This window comes from Aphelocoma coerulescens, chromosome 1 (genome assembly GCF_041296385.1).
Source record: "Aphelocoma coerulescens isolate FSJ_1873_10779 chromosome 1, UR_Acoe_1.0, whole genome shotgun sequence".
Classification (NCBI taxonomy): Eukaryota; Metazoa; Chordata; class Aves; order Passeriformes; family Corvidae; genus Aphelocoma; species Aphelocoma coerulescens.
Genome location: NC_091013.1, coordinates 16,314,774 through 16,333,541, shown reverse-complemented (window position 1 = coordinate 16,333,541; position 18,768 = coordinate 16,314,774).

Here is an 18,768-nt window from a genome sequence, read left to right as displayed (position 1 = left end):
TGAAAACATTTTATATGCCAGGCAGTGACATGAGTGAATGGCAATCACATTATCAGGCCTCTTATCAACCTTGATTTTGTTTGGCCTTACCTGAATGGGTTATTTTTTCAATAGTTCAGTAACTAAAAAAAGAGAAAAACCCCACACTTTGGTTCAAGATAACACATGATTGTTTTTTCATTATTTCTCAATTCCGGTGAATTTTAGAATAAAAACATCCTCTCAAAATAATGCATTGAAACAATTTATTCTGAAACTGCCAAAGCAAAATATCAAGGAAGTATCAAAAATGTCTCACTCCTACATTTTTCCCCATTTATCCATAAAATCTAACACCAGTCAGTGCACAGATCTCACTGGAAAGTGAATTTTTCATTTGTTCTACTTACTATTCATCAAAACAAATCCTGTCTCCTTCTATTGTAGTTATTTAATACTCACTGAGCTGCTATTCTGCCACTGCAGTGATAAATCCTTCATCCCCTTTTATGGTGGCTCCATAGAGGCTAGCAAGAGGCAAAAACTTTTTTTTTTTTTTGTGAAGCACTATGGATTTCTTGAGGGGTGCCAGGACATGGAGGCTGAGGTCACATAGGTGATGTTCACCTGGGAGTGCTGGTCAGTAGCAGCGTGTCACAGTGTCACAGAGGGGACAGCACCATTGCCTGCCTGGCTCTCCTGGGACCCTCTAACAGCAGAGCTGGAGGACAGGATTTATGGCTCTGTAGAGGATTTTGCAGCATGGGATATGGGCAGGGGATGTCCCAGGCACTCTTCTGACTGACGCATTGTCCCTTAGCCCACCGGTAACAGCAGGGACCCAGAGGGAACATATCCCTGACCACTTCAACTTGAACCTCACGCCCGGACTTGTGAAAAGGTGAGATCTCAGCCACAAAGCCACACAGCATAGGCTGGGTTTCATCCTTATTGGGGGATAAGAATGCAGTGGGACCACCAGTCCCAAACATGGCACCCAAGCTAAGTGGCCCTGCTAGACCTGCCCATCTGGGAAGGGGGCAGTGAGACCCACGTGCCTTCATCTCCCCTGATTGCCCATCTTTCCTGGAATGCTTGGCACTGATGCAAACCCAGGAGCACAGCTTCCCTCCAGTTTCTGTTAAACACTTCAGCTTTTCCATGGAAAGCTTTTGTACTGTATTGAAATCCACCTGGGTTTCTTTGCAGTCAGTACTTCAGTACAAGGCTTAAGTAATCAATATATAATTTTCACCAACATTTCTTTTTCACACCTATTTTCCCCCTTGGCCAGCCATTGTTGTGCCATCACCAACTAACAGCCTGATTGTGCTGCCTCCTGCCATGATTTGTGTCTAGGAGCAAACAGGGAAAGAGAACTGGAAAAGCTGTCCTTGAAGTTGCAGTCCACAATAGATTTCTTTTTTTTTTTTTTTCTTTTTTTTTTTCTTTTGAGGAGATCAGAAAAACATAAATTGCAGTATATCTTCAAAGTGTTTGGGGTTGTTTGCCACATGACTCATACCGACTTTAATGGGAGTCACATGCTAAACTCCCATGCAACACTTGGAAAGTTTTAAAGTGCCACTGCTTTGCGCAAGAGCCCTGAATGAAAAGCTACTTTTGTTTTCCTGCTCCACAGCACTGGCATTGTCCAAATCCCAGCCCTCCAGTAGTAAAGTGCTGGGACAGAGTGAGAAAAATCCAGCTGGGGAGGCAATGCTTCTGCCAGGCTTTCCTGACTCCCTCCTGCCATCTCTCCCCACCTGCTAGCACAGCAGGCAGGTGAAATCAATGCTGTATCAGTGCCTAGGAAACCCTGCCAGAGCCCCCCTGAAAAACAGAGAGAGGCTGATGATGGGTCTGGCACTGAGGTATTTACATTACCTCTCCTGTTACCAGCGCCTGCTAGTTAGCTGCCCTCTTTTTTGCAGGGTTACATGTATTTTCAGTGGTGCCTGTCTCTCCCCTCATAGTTTCCAGTAAAGCTTCTTGTTATGGAGCCTTAAAGTCATTGCCATTATCTTGCCATTATCTTGAAATACAGCGATATAGCTACCAACTGGGAAACAATGGGGGAAATATTTTTTTTTGTTGAGGAAAGAGCTCACCTGGCAAGATGCAGGGTTCTTCCCGTTTTGAACAAGAAAAGAGCAAAATCTCCTGGCCTTCCCCACCCTCCTCCCCTGGAACAGGTCGTGTATTAGTCTGCTGTCAGGTCAAATGGCTGAGTGTGATTTAGAGGGATAAAAACCATGTTAAAGCAAACTAAGAGCAGATTGTTCCAAGTGCACACGTGGCTAATCCTTGCCTAGGACTAGGCAGCCTGGGCACTGCCGATATGAGAATCTCTCTGGATTTCTTTGAAGTATGGGCAAGTATATTAAAGTGGGAGGAAAGCACCGACTCCTTCAGGTGGTGATTTGTGTTTATTGGCTGTGATTTTTATGAGTTGGGGAAAGAGGTAGAAATGCCAGCGTATGGTAATTGAAATGTACGGGGTTGGTGTAAGAGACCATTTCATGACCAAGGGAAGGTGACAAAGCCCTTTCAGAGGAATGTTTTTCAGCGTTCACTAATGTTGCTGCATAAAGGGTCCTGGTGCTAATGCTACCTTTAATGGTGTAAGTGCAAAGCCATGAATCATCCACCCTACGATTACAGCAATACATCCTCGGCCACTCAGAGCCGGGACCCTGTAGCATTTTAAAACACTTGCTTTAATCAGCCTTTCAGTGCTGTGGGTGGGATGAGGGATCCGTACAGACAATGCTGTCTATATCTCCTCTGCATTGCTTTGTTGGCTTCCTTAGTTTTTGGGGTGTTGCCTCATCCTAATTAGGGAGGGAAGCAGAGGCCATGCTGAATAACAGCTGGCCCATAGCAGTTTCCTCTATCTGCCACTGTCAAGCCACATTCGCTAGTGAGTTATGCATGCCTTGAGCCGGGAAAGAAAAAACACATGGGATGTAAATCTGGCAGTCAAGGACCCAGTGAGGTTCCTCAGTGGTTTCAGCAAGCCATTTATGCAAGCAGGAGCTGCAGGAGCAGGTCTCAGCAATACACCTTCAGCGTGACAGCGACAGCAGTGCTGCAGTGGCTGCCCGTGCATATGGCTATTTTTCTGCCTGGAAATGTTGCACAGATAGGATTGAGGATTTTGGATATTCTTCCAACAGCCCAGCTGGCATTTTGTCCCTGCTGGATATCCAGAAATGCTGGACAGAGGGCCACTGCCTTGCAAATAAATCATCTCTGCGGTGCACGTGCCATGAGGCCAGCGTGGCTGGGATGTTTATCACACAGGCTCTCTCCTACCCTACAGATGGCCTGTACAGATGCAGTAAATCAGCCCCATCCTGACGTGCCCGATGCAGCACATCTGGGTAGCGCATGCTGGGAAAGCCAGCCCAGAAGTGCTCCCTCCCCAGGGGCTGCACACAGGCAGCCCCCCCCCCCCAACAGTGCTGGTCTTCTTGGTTCAGCATTCGGAGTCTCACCCTGCAGGGAAGCTGAGAGGAGGCTGGAAATCTCTTCATCTGTTTTATTTTCCAGCAAACGTTTCTTCAGCCACTTCTCTTAACAAAGCATGACAGTGAGCGAGGTGTTGGCAAAATCTGGGAGCATCCGTGTGCTCTACCTATCCCCCACACTGCATTCCCCCAACCAGCACTGCAGGAGCACCCCTCCCATCCCCTGCTTTCTCCTTTTTCATCCCCTGAAGTTTGGCAAAACTGTCTAAAGGATAGCGTTTAAACGACCCTGTGTGGAAGGAGGGCTGGCATGAAACCTGTCCCATCTGGAGGTGTGTGTCTCAAAATCAAGATGGGGGGAGGATGGGGAGGTGAGGGAGGAGGCCAGCAGGGAGAAAGGGGGTGGGTTCATACTTGTCCACAATGACAAGTGCCAGCACAAGAGCAGTGCACCAGGGGCAAAGGCTGGAGGTGAGGTGGGTGCTCCCCTGGGATCCCCTCTGCACAGGGACCTGAGGCAGCCCCCTGAAGCCCTTGTGCTGGTTTGGCCAAATTTAGAAATATATCTTCTGAGAGAAGGCAGGTCACCACCCCTCCCCCAACAGGTTTGGGAAAAAATAAATTTTCCTCAAAGGAAAGTGAAAGAGATAAAAACTATTTATTTAACAAACACACAGGAAAAGGAAAATAATGCTAAATAATAAAATCTCTTGCTGTGGAGAAAAACCTGGGAAAGTGTTAGAGTCCTCCCTTTGGTCTCCTCAGAGCTGGGGCTTGGCCAAGGGCCAAGCCTTCTGTGCTCGGTGGAAAGTCCTCCCGATGTGCTCTGATATTGAAGCAGTCCAGTAGAAAAAGGAGAAAATCCCAAATTCCAGGGAAGGGAAAAAAAAATTCAACTCTCAGTCTCTCTCCGGAGAAAAAGAAACTGAAACTGGCCAGAAACTGATCCGGGAGCAGCAAGCCGGGTGCTTCCTCGCTCCCCTGCCGCAGCTGGGAAAAAAAAGTCCCTATTTCTATGTGACCTTGAACAAGCTGCAAACTGCTTTGAAAAAGTTTTGCTCAGTTTTTCCTTCCCCCTCTCAGGCTCAGTTTAGAGGCATAGAAAGGCATAAGAATTAATTTCTGGGCATAGGGCAGCAATATGGGATACACATCATAAAGTCACCCCAAGACAGCTCAGCAAGGCACGTGTCAGCTTTCACCCCCATATGAAAGCAAAAATTTTAGTAACCCCTTGAACTGGTGGGCCAGTAAGCCCTTTGCTGCACCAGAATCCCAGATAGGGCATGAGGATGTCTCTTCAGTCCTATGGCCAAACCTTCTGCAGGTACAGCTCAATATGGACAGCATTTGCTTGTATGATCAGTTTCTTTTTATTTCTTCCTTCACATACTTTTCTGGGAAATAGTCTGCCTGACCTTGACAGCTGGCTGAAAAATTTGGTTGCATGGTTTCTTGGCACAACGTGCAGAATTTGTCTGAAGCAGACTGTTTCATAGGAAACATTGACTATTGCCACCGATTTTTTTGAGAGGGAAATGTTGAGACATTTGGAAAAACTACAATTATTTGTGGTCAATTGTCAGTCCTCTTGCCGTGATAAAGCCTCCCCCTACAAGGCAATTATTTTAAATATTAGAATATGCAAAATACTTGGATAGTCAAAACGAAATCATCAGTGGTCTCCAAGGAAAATGGTTTCAATGTTTCAAAAAATTCTATAGGCGATTCACAATATTCACTGGTTTATTAGTTTTTAGAGTTAAAATATTATGTCAGGATTATGCTCAAATAAAAACTATCAGCATAACAACCCAGGGAGGTCAAACAAAATCAGATGTTGGGGGCTTCTCTTTGTTCTTCACTGTAGTTTTACAGCACTTGATTTCAGGGCATCCAGTGCATCTCTGCATACATGTGAGAGAAGTATGGTCATAGCTGTGTGTGTATATGTTATCTCATCAGATATTTAGCCAGATTTAGGAAGTAAGAGATATGGAAGGGACCTCAACTCAGCCAAGGGGAACATAGGCACACTGTATTGCTCATTTTGTTGAAAAATTGGAAGAAATTAATCCATTGAGTAAGATAGGGAAAGTCACATCAGCCACTAGATTATTATTATTAATGGAGAACTTGCTGCATGGACAGCCTACTAAGGTCTTCTCCTTCTCAGAGGGGCCTAACCAATGAGTTAGGAAGTGCTTTGTTTTCTGGATTAATGAATATTTATGTCACTAATGAAAAAAGGCTTTAGCAGAAAAGGCTGAGCTCATCCTGGAGCACACGGATCCCAGTGGTTGGATTGCAGTCCTAGGGGATGGGTGGAATCCTCTCAGGCAGACGGTGGATGTAAGGCTGGGTTTCCAATAAGTATTGACTGCTCCCTGAGCTGAACCGGGCACAAGGAAATTTTGCAGGAAGTTTGGTGAATCCAGCTTTTACTCCCTCAGCTTTTGTGATATGAACAAAAATCAGCATGTTGTATTTTAGGTTGTTTTACTAAAATTGAAAATTATCTTTTCTTCTTTTTACTTTGGTGAGGGAAAACAAGTAAAAATCATTTTAGGTTGATCTGACCCTATATTTAGGTTCTTCTTCAGATCGTCTGAACGAAAAGGCTGAATCAAAAAGTTAATCAAAAGTTATTCCTGTAGTGGTACCCTGAGCCCACAGTGCTTGTCAACATCTTTCCTTTTAAAGATGCTAACTGGTTTCTTCTCCAATTTAAATCTGTTTTGCTGTCCAGATACAAATGAAATCTATCACATCCAAGCCTACAGTTTGATGACCAGTTATTTCATTAACATGAAATAAATGGAGAAAAAAAGTCATTACTCTTCTGTTGGTCATACCTGGTATCCTCCAAGGAGGTATTTACGTGTGAGAGAAGTTCATTGGCTTAGCTAGGATGTTTATTACTGTCCTTTGTATAATAAAGCCATCAGTCAGGATGGAAAGGGGCAAGGGAGAAGGGAGAGCCAAATCATTGCAAGAGAATTTATGCGTAGATAGTTTTGTATTGCTTTCCTTTTATTTTTAAATTTTGATTGGAGTATGAGGTCCAATAAGATATACAGCCCTGTAGCCATACACATGTGTTGTTATAATGCAGCCTTTCATTCAAAAAGGCTGGCAGTGCTTAGGGTGGCAGATTTATTGTGTGTACTGCAGGTTAAGGATCATAGGTCATTTTGCAAATATCCTTTTCAGGTGTCTGCAAATTCCTGTAAAAACACACACAAAGTGCAAGAACACTCAGAAGAGTTATTTTTTTATTACCTTCCTGACTCAGAGCCCAGATGAAAACAAGATAAACATGTCCTTACTGGGAACACTGGGAACGAGTTAGCCTCTCAAGATGGGAGTCCTCTGCTGTCCTAGATGGCTGCAGCACCAAAAGTTATCTCTTTCCGGCACGTAGGCCTCTATTTCATTTCACAAGATGCCATAGCAGACCATAAACATCCTCACTCATGAGCAAAGCCTGCTTTTAATTCCTGCTCAGACTATGTACCTTCACCAACACGTAGCACAACCAGCCCAACCACCTTTTAAAAGGCTGCCCTGACCCCACTAGCCACACATACAGTGCTCAATGGGAGGTTTAACTGTATCCAGCCTGAATTTTAAATTATTTTTGATTGCTTATGCAGACGATCAGGCAGTAGCTAATGTGGGGCCAGCCATGCAGGGCTGGCCATGAACATGGTTCTGAGGAGAGCTGCCAGCCCCCATGCAGAGGGGGCCCCCACCTCCCCAGGGTGGCCTGGCCACAGGGAAGCCCTCCAGCATCTGCAGGGTCCCTGCTCAGAGAGTTTCCTTGGTGCTGGCCAAAGCCACCCCACTGCCTTGCCAGCCCTGGCAACAATGGGGGCTCGTTGTGGTGCCAGCTGCCCTCCAGTTTCGCCATCTTGGCACCAAAGGTGCTGCAGTCATACACTGCCCCTTCCCTCAGGAGGGAAAGGCTCAGAGCCACGCTAACAGATTTTATGGGCTCCCCTACTGCAAGTGGGCAACTTCCACTGGAATTCCCATTGCAATTCCCTTTGCAATTCTTAGTGTGATTTCCAATGCAATTCCCAGTGCATTTCCCAGTTCAGTCTCCACTGGGATGCCCATTGCAATTCACTTTGCAACACCCAGTGCACTTCTCACTGATTCCCATTGCAATTTCCAGTGCACTTCTCAAAGTGATTCCTTTTGCAATTCTCACTGCAATGCCCAGCAGCACCCCAGGGCTGGCCCTGCTGGCCCATCACTGAGCATGGGTTTTATCTCAGCCTTGGCAAGGCCCGTGGCAGTGGCCAGTCCTGAGAGATGACTTTTTTTTCTAATGTAAGATCTGGCAGCTGAGCTAGCCAGGAGCATTAGTGGCATAACATGAATAATGGTTTCTGACAGAAGGAGGTCACACAGCCCATTTCAGTCTGTCCACCTATGTGGAGGAAAGAAGCATGACGAGGCAGGAACACTAAGTTCTTGTCTGAGTTTTCTGACTATTCACTGTGCTACTGTAGATCCTTTGGCACCCATTCAAGCTTCATTGCATGTTAATTAGTGTAGCTGGTAAGACTTCTTTTTTTTAAACCAAAAAAAGCAGTATTGCTGACAAGATGCCTCAGTTCCCTTCCAATATAGGTTTTAGCTGTAATTGTGGAAAGTCTCCTTTTTTTGTAAAAACAATGTCATCTTACTAGTTTAGTTCACCTCAATGGCATGGCTCTACATTTACCAGAAGCTAAGGCTTTGGTCAATTAATTGCATTAACCATCAGTTTGATAAGGTAATTCACACAAAGGAAAAAAAGTCAGGTTTTTTGAGCACTTCAACACCAGGTCATGCATTCTGAAAATATCTGGGGTTTTGTTTCCAGCCATTCCTCATTATCAGTCAGTATGGCGTTCTTTTTCCTGGATGTTCATGTCTTAACTAGATCTCATCAAGCTCAGCAGGGAAACTTTGCCTGGCCTGAGAAGGTACTTGTTTTGACGTGATGAAGATGATCCCAATGTGCTGTCAGGTGTTATTCTCACCTGCAGATCCATCTCTCTGCACTGACACTGTGATGACTTGGGAAATAACATTTTCATTATCAGAATCAATATTTTGGCCAGATGGGGCCCTCCTGCCTTGACCCAGGGCCCTGGTAGATGTTGTGCCCTCCCTGTGGTGGCTCTTGGCTTGGTGCTGCAGCACAGCATTTCTGCCCCCTCCTTTCTATGCTGCACCTGGGAAAGAGACGCTTTTCTTGATCTTTCATGTGTGGCTTTCATTACTTCATTTGTTTTTTGTGTTCGTTTGTGCCATGCTCTGCTTTGCGAGCCTGTTTTTCTTTTGCTTTGGGGTTGTTTGGCTGTGTTTAACTGTACAACTCTCTTGTGACATCATATTGGCTTGTCACTCCAATGGGATTTTATCACAATCAGTAAAACCTCACAATATCCTACATTTTTATGTGACTTTGTTAAATGCTTCCCTTCTAAGGTGAAGAACTGCAGACATGACTCAGAGCTCATTATTTAACGCATATATGAAGAGAGATGGAGATTTTTTTCCATATAGTATTTTTTAAAATAAGCTAAAAAAATCCAACACTAGTTTGAAGAATGTGTTGCACACATTTTTCATAACACCTCATCTATTTTGAAAGGGTTAAAACCCAATACATAAGCCTTCCTTTACCTCTCAGGTCCTGTTGTTTGGGTTGCAGGAAAAGCTTTGCATATCTTTTGCCATCCTTCAGGCTTCTTCCCTGGACTCTGTGCCCAGGCAGCTGAGGGCAGGGATGTGGCTGGGAGGCAGCAAAGGGCAGTTTCATAACATGCACAGGCCCTGTGAGCACAGGCCCCGTTCCCTTTTGCTCTAAACCACTGTCTTTTTGCAGTGCTGCAAAGTAAGTTGGGGACGTTTTTGGTAGCATTGGGTATTAATGGCAGCATGATATTCAGAAGAGTGGAAAAATGTCAGTGAAGAGACCCACTTCAATCCTCATCACTAATACTTTATATTTCAGAGTAGTCCTAAGTGTACTGGTAATGCTAATATTAGAGTTATTACACTTCATTCAAAATGAATCTTTATTTTTAAAGGAAAATCTATGCTGAAGCCAAGTTTTGAGATGTCAAATTTTGTAGCTGTTCCCTCTTCTACCACAGTTAGAGAAACACATTACAACGAAGTTTTTGAAATGACCTGCAGAGTTCAGGTTCCAGGAGTCTTGCTGTGATTCAAAATCTCCAGACTCTTTTAGAAATCACCATTTACTTGCTACCCCACTGTTTTCACTCAACCAAAAATGCACTTCATTCATTTCTTTGCAAGTGATCCTTATTTAATTTGGCAAAGAGGAAAGCACAAGTTGGTTCAACTTGTTCGGAAGTGATGCAGCAGTTTCTCAGCGTTTGCGTTGAGCCCCGTCCTTGAATTCGCTTTGTCTGATCAGCAGCCATTTTTCAGCCCTGGCACAGCCAAGTCGGGCTGGGAATGAGCAAAGCCAATGGAGGATCATGTCTCTATCGAGCAAAATGCCTGGTTCCCTAGCTACAGACAAGGATGTGCCAGAAACCCCAGCTTAAGTGAGAATTTTGTGCTAAGCACTAAGGTCACTGTGACCTTCACAAAGATTACTTCATGCATTTTTATTTCAGTAGGTGTCAACAACTGTGCTGAGATAGCTTGGTTTGTGCTGCAGCCTGAAAAGGGTAGGGGAAATTAGACACTTCGCATTGGCTGGGATTTTAAATGGAAAAGTCCTGTTCTCTTTTTGTTTGCTCAGCCTAATACAAACCTGCTTTTGCTTTTATCTTATCATTACATTCAAATTCAGAAGCAGAGCACAGGAGCTCAGCAGGGCAGCACTGACTCCAAGTCAGACCTCTATCTGCAACCTTTTGAGCCTGTCCTTTTACTGCTACCTCTTGGTTTTATTTAATACAAACTAACCCCACCAAGGCACCTGAAGCACTCGACCAGACCACAGCTTTGTCCCCGAGCTGGGCACCTCAGCCCAGCCACCTGGCCAAGCATTCCCTCCCCCCACCTCTCCTTGCCCCAGGGACTGGCACGCAGGTTCCCCTGCACTGATCTGAGTCCTCTGTGGGACAGAGTGGGCATGAAAATAAAATAATGAATAGGAAGAATAAGATTTCATCAAAAAGATTGGTTGGCAGAAGGCTCAGCCACCCAAATCAGCCTGAACCTCTGATCATGTCACTGAGCTGCACACAAATACCTGCCTCTACCTGGCCTGCAGGTGCAATAACCCAAACAGGTATGAGTGTGCTGCGATGGTTTCAGAAAGCAAGCAAGAAGCATTTCTATCAAGCACAATAGCAGTAAATGAACATTATTTGAGAGCATTAACTCTTTCCAAGCTGTTTGATTTTCCCTTGCTGTCTTGCCTTTCAAAATTGTCTGTCCTCTGCCTAACTACACAGCAGTAAAACAGGTAATAGTACAAAAACATAATCAAAATGTTTTAATGTGAAATGGTCTACATACTGCGTAAAGAATTCCTAGGAACAACACCCTAACTGCTTCAAACAGAGCCATGTAAATCATGGTTTCTCTTGTGTTTGCCCTGTTCCATATTTATAGAGCACTTTTTTTTTTTTTTTTTTTTTTTTTTTTTTTTTTTTTTTGCATGGACATTTATGGAAATTGAGTTTCAAAAATGTGCCTAGGACATTTTTCCCTAGGACTAGGGAAAAATTAATCTTACAGGTATGATAATTCCTGCTGAAATATCAGTGTGGGAGGAATCAGGAGATCAGAAATGGTGTCCTACAGTTTCTGGGTAATGATGACCACCTTGCAGCTTTCAAATATTGAACACCTGTAGAACAGTGTTTGGAATCAATTGAGCCTCTGAATTTAAGATTTGCAATGTCATTCAGATAATCATGTATATCTGGAGGACCTGCAGCCCACTCTTTCACTATCCACAGGTAGTAACAGGAGACTTGGTCCATCAGACAAATTATTCAGTGCCAGCCACCCACTTTTCTCAACTCCAAAGGGTCTGTTCCATTTGGAAGTAACTCTCTCTAATTGCATCCTCTTCTGATGTACATCTGGATTTCCCCTTCATAGAATACTATTCTTCAACACTAAACACACTATCATTGCACTATATCTCTTGACTGGCTTTTGGTACTGGAATTTAAACTAAGGGTATAATGCACAGACACTAGTAAAACAAACTCATATTCCCAGATTTTTAAAACAGAACAAGAGCATAAATTCAAGTATTATAACATGCAGCAGAGAAGTGGATCTGGACATTGAAGTTGTAATATGACATTTTCCAGTTCTGCTGTCATTACCACAAATTCAGCTTGCAGTTAGTGAAAGCTGGCTACTCTGTGAAATTGCTCCCTCCTATCAGCCCAGTTTTTCATAGGTTATTGAGCTCAGCCCTAGCTTTACTAAGGTGCAATTTGACTCCTTTAGAAGTGAGATTGTCTAGGCAGTCAGTTCTAGGTGAATTCAAACCTTTCTATTTCTGGGTAAGGCTGGCAGAAAAACATAAATTAGTTTTTCTACTCCTCTGCTAAGAAATCAAAAGGTCTACCTTATCTATCAGTAATATTTTTGAGATAAAATATACATAATGTTTTTCTCCCCTTCCTATCTCCTTGCCAGCCTTAAATGAGCAGAATAAATCTGCTTTGCAAACCCACAAGCAGAGTATTGCCTGCAAGCACTGGGAATGATGACTCTGGGGTCTAGGTGGAGATTAGGGCAGGTTTAGGACATATACTATGCCCTGAGGACATCCCAATGTTTCTCTTCAGTTTTTCTTGCTTATCTCTTATTGCAGCATTTGTATGCTGCATCTTGGACATGAAAACTGACAGTAACTCCAATGGGTTAACATCACCCTCTGTGGTGCAGGTAGCTCAGGTGAGGTTTTAGTGCTGGACTTGGCAGTGTTGGGTTAATGGTTGGACTCGATGATCTTAGAGGTCTTTTTAACCTAAATAATTCTGTGATTCTCTGCTTTTCATGTGCACCAGGCCCACTCAAAGAGAAGGAAAAATGGTCTTTTATACTGGTTTTTTATCCCTCTCGTACCAGCTCTGAAGCAGTTAGTGCACAAAACTCATGTATGCTTGAAAAATTGTACTCTTATCCAAATATCCCTATTTTCCTTTCCATCTAAGATAAAGTTTGACTCCTTTTCTTAAAATTAATCCCAGTGATTCTTCCTCTTCACCTGGGCTTCCATGTTCCTCATACCTTTCTCCCAGTCTACTCATTCATTTGTTCCATAGCTCTTTCATCTTTGTATCTGTGCTTCCTTATGAACTTCTCACTTTAGACATTTGCCTGGGAAAAAGTTGAGGCTCTGATCTATCTATTACTAATATTATTACTTAGTAGAAATACAATGTAATAATACCTTGCAATAATATGATGAGCCAAGGCCCCCTATGCCTCTGGAGCATATTGCCCTGTCCTGTCTTCATTTGTTTGGTCTTAACTCAGAAAGCTTTTGGGCTTTCTTTGGGCTAGCTAAGGACTAGCTGGAAGGAAGCTCCCTGTTCATAGCTCCTCTTGATGCTCAGCAGCCCTAGGCCTGTGAGGGGCCAAAGTTGTGACCCTCTCCACTAGGATATCCCCTAATGTCTCAATCCAGAGCTCTGTCTAACCTCTCAGAAGAGACAGCCTGGGAGAAGCTGCCTCACATCCCCACCATCTCCTTCCAGACAGCCGTGGAGGTCATCCTGTACTTACTCAGGTGCTAACAGTTTTTTCCTGATATCACCTCTACTTGTTTCGAACTTGCTTCCAAACTGGGATATTGTGCCAGTTCCCCTGCCAGAAGGAGTTCCTGGAGGCACTGGTCCACCTCCTCCCACCCATCTCCATCTTTACCTGCCTTCAGCCCAGATACCAAACAGGGGAAGCATATGAGTTACACTGGGAGAAGCAGGACAGAAATTTCATGGTTTCAAGCTCCAGGAAAGATAAAATTAATGAACACACACACGCACACAAAACCTGCCAACAAACCATGGACTGGTCCATGCCACCTCCATCACCCCAGACATTCCCCTTTGAAATTACACCCTCTCTCCCTTCAACCATTCACCCTGCAGCACTCTGATCTCTATGACATTAGCACTGTATTGCTTTACATTTAGGACATTGAGGTCACAGAAAGTGCTTTGTACCATGAAGAAGTTATCTCCACTTGACTGAAAGCTTTCTGCAACTACATATTGCATCCAGTGTTTGCAGTCACTGATCCATTATTTGTAAGGAGGACAAATCCCATCCTTTGCTTTTCGGATGGCTGAAGATTTAACCTCCATTCATTGAAAGAAAGCATGACAGCATGAAAGATTTCCAATCATTTTCTGTTTTTATTTGTTATTATTATTATTATTATTATTATTATTATTATTATTATTCCTACTACTATCCTTATTGTTGTCTTTTTGTGTCTGCTCTAGCTGTGACATGCAGAGCTTGTGCAGCCAACACCACTCAGCATGGCCGTTATTTTCACAGTGATGCTGCAAGAGTGGGGAAGCGTCTCTTCCCTGTATCCTATTTCATTAAAAGGCAGGGCATTTTATGACTTCTCCACTCCAGCTGCAATGATACAGTGCCAGGTGCTGGAGCTTATTCCCCTCTCTCCTTTGCCTGCAGAAGCAAACCAGCACAGATCTGCAGAAGTCACAGGTAGGATGTTAATCAAAACCACAGTGGGGAGCCAAAAGTAGTTCCTGGAGCAGGAAACTGTTCGAAGAATGCACAAGATTGTTATTTTACCTATGCACTCAGTAAACCCACCTACATCAGAGGATGTGGGAAAGAGGGAAAGAGCGTTATGTAATCAAGCCTAATGTTAATGGCAGTTTTCAGTAAAAACATATGTTCTCTTGGGGTCAGTTGCTATCCCTTTCCCTGCAAAGGCTAGTTGCTAAGTGGATGAAAAATATTCAGTTTCCATTAGAGGTTAAATCATACATGTGCATGTACATGTGCATTTAAGTGTGCTGCATGTATGCATGTACAGAAAGCCATGAACTTTTACAAACGTATCTTTCCTAAGACTATTAAATACCCTGGTGTGAGATGAAATATTTTCTTTGAATGATCATAAAAGGTGTTTCTAAAATGTCACCATTTATTTTATTTTCCCAGCTTACCCCACAGTTCACTTCAGACTGAAACTAATTTAAATTACTTTGTAGCTCCCAGCAATAAAAGGAATTTAGTAATTTGCAGTTCATTTGCCCTTGCTATTCTTGGAAATGGTATTTGAGGTTGTCCAGTCCTTTGCATTAGGAAATGTGTGGAGTGCGAGTAGCAGTCATGTCATGCCTGGCAGATTTTGCCAAGGAAACTATTGGGTTTTGCAGCCTTAAAATTCTGGGGATAATTGATGTGTGCTCCATTCCCACAGAATAGCTGTGATCCTCATCACTGCCTGGCTGTGGATGAGTTTAGCGAACGTTTTATTTCCCAAGTGGTGGTTAAGCTAACTTGATTAGGGAAGTGCCTTTATCCCAGCCCAGACAAAGGCTGCCCTTGATGGGGCACTGTTGAGAAAACAGCTCTGAGACGAAGGCCCTATGAACCAGACATGCAGAGGTGTTTCCTCCCTGGCCTTGAGCCTCTAGTGGACATGAAATCTTGGGGGGAGGAAATAAAAAGTAAAAAAATGACTTTTCTAACCTTCCCAAACATCACCCAAACCCAAGCAGATCTCTTCACCTGGGAGCACTCCGAGAGGGAAGTATAGGAGTCCGCTTGGGAGCCCCAACACTCCCAGCCTGCAGGCTGGCAGGAAGGAAATGAGGAGCCAGGCAAACCCCCCACAGCATCCCTGAGACATGGCCATGGTCCCTCATTGAACCAGGGAGTCTGAGTGCCCCTTCCCATGCTGACACCCCAGGGCAGACCCAGAAGACTGCAAACAAGCACACCAGCCCATCAGATTTAGATGGCCTCTGGGGAAGAACCTGTGTTGTCTGGAACACCACCAGCTCTGTTCTGCTCTGCTTCCCAGGGAGCCCTCACCATCACCGCTGAAGCCCTGAGCATCCACCACCACATCCATCATTACTATCATTGGGCCTTGCAGGAATAACAAGAGAGGAGAGTCCTCTCACCTTGGAACCCAGCTTCAGTGCTAATAAAAGGGAGGAGATAAACAGTGTCATGCAAACGAGATCTTACACTAATGGCTGCAAGCAAACAACCTATGTACATAAAGAGCGTTAGAAAGCATAGCTCTGGATATATCAGCTACTTCTGCCTGAGCTGTAGGGCTCTTTCCATTCTCTCTCTTGATTATTCAATGTAAAATCATGGGAGGGAAATGTGTGTGTAAGGAACCATTATCACATTGGGGTTGTTTTAAAAGTGGAGGTCTCTCACCAGCCTGGAAAGAGCTTTGTTCTCTCAGAACTTCCTGATGTTATCAGAATATAAAAGCCTGGTTCTCACTGTCTCCATAAAACAAATAAATATGTTTTTTCTCCATTTGCCTTGAACACATTTTGTTACACTAGTTGTTCTCAAGCCTTAGCTCTCAGCAAAGGACTGCACATGCCAGTCCCCCTTGCCTGTGCCAAGTGCAGGATTGGGAGGTCAAAGCTGCTGGAGTCAGCAGTGCAGAGCACTTTGGGTGTCTCACCCACACCACTGTTCAGTTTGACAAACACCCCAGAGCTCTGCCCACTTTCTCATTATCAAGAGAAACCAGTTCCTCCATGGGAATTCTGGTCTGTGCTTTCAATTCAATCCCTAATCTGACAGCTCTCTATGTCCTACAGCAGTGATAACCTGCACATTTGGGTTTATGAGCATTGAATGTGGATTCAATGTACCCCTATTTTGATAACCACACATGCAGAGAAATACTGGGAGTGGGAGGGAGGAAGCAAAAAAATCTGTGGAATGAAGTTAACCACTGGCTTGAAGATGTTTCCCTGGAGAAAGACAATGTAATGCAATGCAATTTTTTCTTTTAGCTGAATTTAAAGCAAGTAAAGCTGCTATTTTTCTGCCTTATTTTAGTTTCTCTCTCAAGAGCTCTCCCAGGGCTGGGAGTCTCTGTGCTGCCCATCAGCAGCAGCTCCTGAGTGTCGAGCATGCCCCTTAAGTTACTGGAAACTATAGGCTTTACCTTCCCATTGTGCAAAGGTCATTTGGGACCAAGGCTTCAAGCAAACAAGAAATGGCATTAAAACAACTGTTGTGGATTGTTTTAATTTAATTTTCCCCAAAACAACCCAGCAGCAACATATGGCTCTCAGTGAGATCCTGCTATTACAGTGTTTGGCAGCTGGGCTGACCGAGACATGAGAAGATCAGGCACTTTGCAAAAGCAGTGTGTGTCAGCATCTCAGACTGGGGAAGAAAAAGCAAGCTGTGGCCCAAGTTTCTTCTCTGTATTGCTCTTGGCTCCCAGAACTTAGCCCTTGGGAGGGATCCCAGCTACAGAAAATGCAAATAAGATCTTGCCACAGATAGAAGACAGCTTCAGGGACCAAAGCTAGGGAGTTTTATCAGCACTGCCATTTCCATAATAAGTAATAAATGTACCGCTCACGACAAGACTATGATAAGGATTTTGTGGGATGTTTTCCAGTCATGTGGAGTATAAGACTGTAAGTAATTATTGAATCATCCAGGCCAGCTTCCTGGAGGTTGTCAGCTACTGCACCCTGAAAATTACATCAAACTGAAAATCCTGGTGAGGTCAGAGAGCTCAGACCTGAAGAACAAAACCTGTCTCACAGGCAGAGTATACCCAGTGCTCCCCCGCTTCAAGTACCCTGGTACTTCACACCCCAGGGATGCTGCCAGCTGAACCAGCCTCAGGATTCAGGGTACAGCTGAGGGTTTGGCTTTAATTTGGTCTGCTCTTCTAGCATTTGTTTTGGTTTTTCCCTGTCCTGAAAATAATTTGTTCCCAGCTCATCATGTTCTCCCCACTTGTGCTTACAGGTCTGGGCGCAGCTGTGGTTACCTAAGCAAAGTCAGTGTTCAGTCGGAAACCTGAGAGGAAAACCCATTTTGGTGATACACTCTGAATGTCAAGGGAATTATATCCCAGCTGAGAGGAAACAGTTCTTTTACTATCTGACTCCAGCGCTTTCACACAAATGGAGCCAGTTAAACCAGTACTGTGTGGAGTCATCTCCTTGGATTACATGCTCAGTTTACCCTGGTAATGTGCCTTGGCAGATAAGTGTCTGATCATCTTTAGCTGGACAGCTTCTAGTTGCATGGCAAGCTACCTTGCCAAGTGTGTTTTACATGATACTGACACATCCTTTGCCAGTACATGTACTTTGTATTAAAGTTCCTCTTTGCTGCCTTGGGCACATCCCGTTTGCCAATTCCCCCAGAAGTAAAACACTGTGCACCCATTGAGCAAGGCATGCCTGAAAATCAATGGGTAAGACATTTGAGGGCAATGCTGCACAGAGGAGGAGGTAGGATGAAAAAAGTGCCAGATGCTGAGCCACACAAGTTGCCTTCCTCCCTCTGACCCACCGTGTGCCACTGTCTGGAAAAATCACTGAAAAATTATTTTCCTTCTTAGGCAAATGGTCAGAGATGCAAGTGTTTTGGCCTCTTTCAGACAGGTGCTGGCTGGTGCCTTCTCTTCATTTATGGTGACTTACATGACATTTCACCCTGCACACCCCTGTCATAGGTTAGCAAGCTAAGTCTTGGAAGTGATGTTCTTCTTACAGCTTCCTCTATGACCTGACAGAACCTATCAGATGGCCAGTTTGAATATGGACAGTTCTTTGAGCCACTTAAAGTAGTGACCATCTCTGTGATGCACACTTAAGAACAGTAAACCCCGAGGCAGAGTCTCTCTCTCGTTTCCGGCGCTGGCACAGGTGGCTGCGGGCCCCGTGCGGGGGCCAGCAGGCCCGGCCAGGCCCTGCTTGGGCCAGGCCAGGCTGGTCCATGGCCATCCTGGAGCCGATGGACCTGTTCCACCCGCGGAACCCCCCCCCCAGCCCTGCTGTGGGCAGCCGGAGCAGCTCGGCTCCCCCCCCTCTCCACTGTGATAAGCCACATTCCAGCTGCAAGGCCGAGGTGAGATTAACCCTTGTAGTGCTGTGAAGAGCTGAAAACCTGAGGGAAGAGAAAGAGGAGATGCTTAAGGCTGAAATTCTGTTGTGAAGCTATGATATATCAGAGTATCCCATTGTAATTTCATGAAGACATGGGGGGTGGAGTGTTCAACTTGTACTTGTGAGCAAAAGCACCTGTGCCGAGATAGGCAGATGCTGACGCAGCTGTAATTTCATGAGAAGTTTGGACAGGG